We start from the raw sequence: 6,000 nt of genomic DNA, 5'->3' as shown, positions 1-6,000 counted from the left end.
CACACACACACACACACACACACACACACACACACACACACACACACCCTACCCCATTAGAAGGGGAAACCCCAAACAAATCAGATTCCTTCTAAAAAATTCTAAAAAAACTAATTCTCTCATAGGTCATGTCCAAAAAATATGCCTCATTCTGCACCCTGAGCCCATTGCTTCTGTCACTAGGAGGTAGATAGCGTGATTCATCATTGTTCTTCATCAGGAGTATTGTGAGATTTAAATAAGATAATGAATATAAAATACTTTGCCATTTGGGGTGGCCAGGTAGCACAGCTAAGTAAGAGTAACCGAGTAAGAGCACCGGCTCCAGTGTCGGGATGACCTGGGGATCAAATCCGGGCTCGAATACTTAGCACCACACCCAGAAATAACTGGCCGTGTAACCTTGAGCAAGTTACTTAACCCTGATTGCTTAAAAAAAAAATACTTTGCCAATCTTAAACCTACATAAAAGCCAGTTACTACTACTATTATGATTGATAATTGGTCTCCATTCAAGTGATGATTTTATTCTCTGAACCTTTAGCTTCACTCCTGCTGAGCTCAGGCAATATTTGTAGAACAATACAGGGGTATGCTAGTAAATGTTTAATAGCCAGACTCTACAGTTTGAAAAAAAAAAAGTATGCAAACACACTTTTAGATTTATTCTGCATTATTTGCATTTTTTTAAGTCTAAACAATCTACAGAACAATAACTCAAGCTCTGATTTGTAGAATTGATGATTTCTTAAGTGGAAATAGCCCAACTGAAAATTTAACAACGTCCTCTTCAGGCCTCTTAGAGCTAGCTCTAGTACATCCCTGGTCCTCTGGAATCATGGGGGATTGTTGCATATTTTTTAAAGTGCTATCAAAATTCTGTTTTCAGTGATTTGAAAAACTCCTTTGAACATAGGCCTCCAAAATATTTAGGAATTTTTTATCCCTGATGATAAATGTAGACATTATTCAAAATGCAGATGAATTGAGAACATTCATGCATCTTGGATGCTTCCTAGGGATTCTGATTCAAAAGCATGGATACCTGAGAAATAAATTAGGTTCTGTGTTTTTTGTTGAGTCACACATTATTCGGCAGGCAGTTTTAAGTTTATAAAAATAGCTGTATTTCAGATTACACATGCATTGCAAGGATTTGTTGTAGAACAAAGACATAGCCACCTATCTTTGTAAAACTTATTCTGAATAACCTAGCTGTAAATGCAGGAGTAGAATAATCTAGTGGAAAGAACACTGAACTGGGGGGTCAAGAGACTCAAGCTCCAGATCTGGTTCTGTGCTTATCTGGGTGATGTTGAATTCGTCATCTCTCTGTGCCTTAGTTTCTCTACTTGTGAATTAGGTTGTTAGCTGGCTCAGTCTACCTCAGCAGGATTCACTGAGGAAAAATAATGCCTCAGATTACTCATAAAAAAGGCAGAGAAGAACAAAGGGACAAATCTGTTACCCAGGACTCCATTTAAGCCTTTGTTATAAAGGATAGTTTTTTTGTTTTAAGTATGGCTGTATGCCCAAATTCCAGTGGCAGCATGGTAAACTGTTTGAGCCTAGGTCTCTACTGTTGTGGAAATTAAAATTATTTTCATTTACTCATGGCAATTAATGGATTAATAGCTTACTAAAAACAGATGATTAGTCATGATAATGAGCATAAAGATGCAAATTTATGAAATTACTTTTTAGTTTTTAGTTGTGGCAAATATAAAAGGTAGTATTAAGTGTGATTAGTAGGAATTGTCTACCATGTTTATACTATAAGTGCCTCTTTCCCAACATGTTATACTAAAGTCTGCCCCACAACTAATATTGCATTGCTAGTTAATATTTCCTTAAAAGAATTATGTTCACATTTATCACATACGGTAGCAGTTGGGGAGGGGGAGTGTAGTGGCCAACTTTGCCAGCTACTTATTGGCAGTGGAGTGGCAAGAGGATTTTTTCATTAACTATTATAAATGTCGGCCAGGAAAATTACTCAATAACTTTGTGACAGAGAGACTCCAATACTACTTGGTTTATTATAATAAAGATTCCAATTTATATCCATCACATCTGGGCAAAAAAGAGTTAAGAGAATGGTCACAAATAGTGACAAAAATGAATTTCAACTGATTATTTTCTCTCTCCCACAACCCACCCCATCAGAGGGGGGGAAATCCAAAACAAAACATATTCCTTTGAAAAAAATCAGTCATGCAAAACTAAATAATAGGTCATGTGTTTTAAACATATATATACACACACATATATGTAACATATAACTATAAATTATATCTATTTCTACATCTGAGATTTAATTTGATAAATTGATCATTTTTGGACACTGGAATTGGAAATAGTTTAATTTGATAAACTGAGAATAGCTTTCTTATCTCTAAATATGTATGTCTGAAGTGAAGACAATTTAATATGTCAAAAAAACATAGGATCATAGATTTGGAGCTTGAAGGGATCCTTAGAGGTCATCTAGTTCAATCCCCTTTTTGCAGATGAGGAAACTGGCTTTTAGAGTGCATTGATTTGCCCAAGCTCACACTGGTTATTTTTAGGTCTTACATCCCAACTCTGAGGAATAAAGACCTGGGCATTTGAGGCAGCAGCAATCAATCAAGAAATACTTACTAAGCACTTACTAGGTATACAAAGACAAAAGAAAAAGTCCTAACCCCCAAGAAGCTTACATCCTAATAAGGGAAACAAGATACACACATGTGACTACATACATAACCTATACAAAAAGAGAAGTTTGAGTGAGGAAGGTACAAGAGAAGGTGGGGGTGGGAAAGAGATTCAGAAAAGGCTTCATGTAGAATATGAAGATTGAACTAAATCTTGAAGGAAACCAGGGATTCCAAGCAGTATAATAAAGTAGGAAATGTATTTCAAGCATGAGGAAAAGTTATACAAAGACACAAAGATGGGATCTATGGTGTCATATATAAAGAGCAGTGAACAGGCTAGTATTTGCAGAAGGGAATGTCCTAAGCGATGGAATCTGCTTAGGAATAAAACTGCCCTCAACCCCAATATTCTAACTTCATTATAGGCCTGGCCTGGCCCCACTGAACAGCAGGCCCCACTGTACCTACCTAGCCCCACTGCCAATGTCCTATCTTCTTCATATATGCCTCACTGCTCACTGCAACAACAGGTGTGTCCCTGAACTCAGTTCCCACAGAAACAGCAGGTGTGTCCATGTGATGGGAGCCCAACTACTGCCTCTACCTAGTCACTGCCCCCAGAACCATTCCCACAGAAACAGGTGTGTTCTTGTACTCAACCACAATCACATCATCAGTCTACTCCAAGACAGGACCATAATACCTATCTATCTTGCCCAGACAGGACCAAAATAGCTAGTCAATTGGAGGGCAGCATGACCAGAATGTTTAACCACTAAACCATAGATGGGACCCTCTCCTCCATTGCCTAATACCTTCACAAACTCCTCCTGCCTTTTTAATATTAGTCATCTTCCTATATTCTACATAAACTTTGATTAGTATTTGATTGTTTAATTAATATCTTTACCCTATAAAAATCCATCTTGCTTTCTCTGAAGTGGCTGGTTCCTCTTGGATTTTAGCCTGCTTCATGAGAAGCATCACTCTCAATAAATGCCTGTACTTGGATTAGAGATGGTCTGACTCTAAATTCTTTGAGACAGTTCCACCACAACATGTCATGAAACCCTAACAGTTTTTGGATGGGCAGAGCCCCCACCGCAACAATTCTTGGTATCCCTGAGTTTAAATCGTAACATAAGGATAGTGGAAAGGTAGGAATAGGCCAGCTTACAAAGAGATTTAAATCCGAAGAAGAGTTTGTACTTGAGTTTAGAGGTGATAGGGAGCCATTAAGGTTTCATGAGTAAGAGACTGATATTATCACACGTGCTCATTAGTGGTCATATGAAAGGTAGATTAGAGTGGAGAGACGTTGAGGCACTGAGACCAGTTAGGAGACTGTTGCAATACTTTAGGGGAGAGATGATGAGTGGGCATCACAAATTAAGGTGGTGTCCACATAAGGAGAGAAAAGGATGTTGTGGAGATAAGACAACTGACTGGAAATGTAAGATGTGAGTGAAGAATTGAGCATGGCACCAGGTTGCAAAGCTAGGTGATTGAAAGGATGGCAGTGGGGCAGCTAGGTGGCACAGTGAATAGAGCACTGGCCCTGGACTCGGGAGGACCTGAGTTCAAATCCAGCCTCAGATAGTGAACACTTACTAACCATGTGACCCTAGGCAAGTCACTTAACCCCAATTGCCCTGCCTTCCCCCACTACAAATAAATAAATAAAAAAAAAGAAAGGATGGCAGTAATCTCTATAGTAATAGGCAGAGGAATGGGTCTGGGGAGGGGAAATGAGTTTGGTTTTGAACATGTTGAGTTTGAGAGGCCTATACAACATATATTTGAAAGCAGCCTATCAGGGGTGAAAAGAGAATACTCATTTATTAAGTACCTAATATGTTCCAGGAACTGTGCTAAGGGCTTTAGGTACTTGGTGATGTGGGACTGGAGACTAGGAGAGAGACTAAGGCTAGATATAGATCAAGGGATCATCTGCATATAGATGTTAATTTAATATGTGGAGACTGCTGAGGTCACTGATTGAGAGTATAGAGAGGCCCCAATACAGAGTCTTGAAGAACATGTTCAGTTAGTGGGCATGACATGGAAGATGAACCAGCAAAGGAGACTGAGGAGTGATCAGACAAGTGAGAGGACAATGAGGAGAAAGCATGTCATGAAAACCAAAAGCGAAGAAAGTATCTAAGAGGACAGGGTAGCTTCCTACAGTGGCATCAAACAAATAGAAACTTATCCCTATGGGTTTCATACTGACTTAAAAAACCACAAATTAACATTATGTCATACTATATTAATTTTGTTAAACATTCCATAATCACATTTTAATTGGGTTGCAAGTTTGATACCTCTGGTAAATAATCTCTTGCTACCAAGAGGTTGAGGAGGAGGATGATTGGGAAAAGACCTTTAGATTTGGTCATTAAAAGGACATTGGTGACTTTGAATACAGCAGTTTCATTTGGATGATGAGACTGTGTATCAGCAAGCACCCCAGCACCCCCAGGGTCGCTGCCAACACAGGTTCTTAGATCTGCTTTGTTAAAGGAAAGCAACTCAAAATGAGTTAACAAGCTTACTTTAATCAGTCAAATATGTATCATTTACCTAGTTCAGGGGAAAAAGGTCAGCACCCCAAACTTCAAAGTATACAGACAGAATTATCAAGACAGAAACAGATCAAGTAGACAGATTTCCAAACTGTCCAACCATTACATCCATACCAAATCAACATCTGGGTTTCAAAGCCGGGGGGCTCTGGACAACAGCTAGCCCAGAGTTTCATCAAATCACAGAACACTTCTCAAAGTGAGCCCCAAAACAAAGCTACTCATCAGGGCTTATATAGCCTTCTCCTGGCTCAGAGAATGTAACAACCTTCTGGACCCACTGGCCAATCAAGTAGTATCTACTGAAAAACAAGCCTCCCAGCCCAGGCTCCAGGTGCACTTTAGCCTAGGGGCAGGGAAGATCTTTAAAATTTACATTCCCATTACAGACTGAAAGCTAGATTGTAAGGGATTTAGAAAAATGATAGAAAACCCAGCAGTACTGAGTATAGACTGCTTTTTCAAGGAATTTAACTGAGAACGGGAAGAGACAGATGAGAAAAGGGATTGTGGGATATGATGAGGTTTGGGTTTGGGTTTTGAAGAATGGAGGAGATAAAGACTGCAGGAAAGGAAACAATAGATAGGGAGATTGAAGATAGGAGTTGGTAATGGAGAAGAGGAGGAATACATTGATATTTGATGCTTTCTGCTCTTACTTACATGATTTAATTTGGGTGTTCACAGTCTTATAATGAATTTGGGTCACAGGATAGATGATTATCTCAAGATATGGGGATTTTAGTGGACTATATGAGTGAACAGTATGATTC

This window comes from Petaurus breviceps, unplaced genomic scaffold (assembly GCF_028583685.1).
Source record: "Petaurus breviceps papuanus isolate PSGF00001 unplaced genomic scaffold, PetGlider_PUasm1.0 90919, whole genome shotgun sequence".
Classification (NCBI taxonomy): Eukaryota; Metazoa; Chordata; class Mammalia; order Diprotodontia; family Petauridae; genus Petaurus; species Petaurus breviceps.
This window is presented reverse-complemented; position numbering follows the sequence as displayed.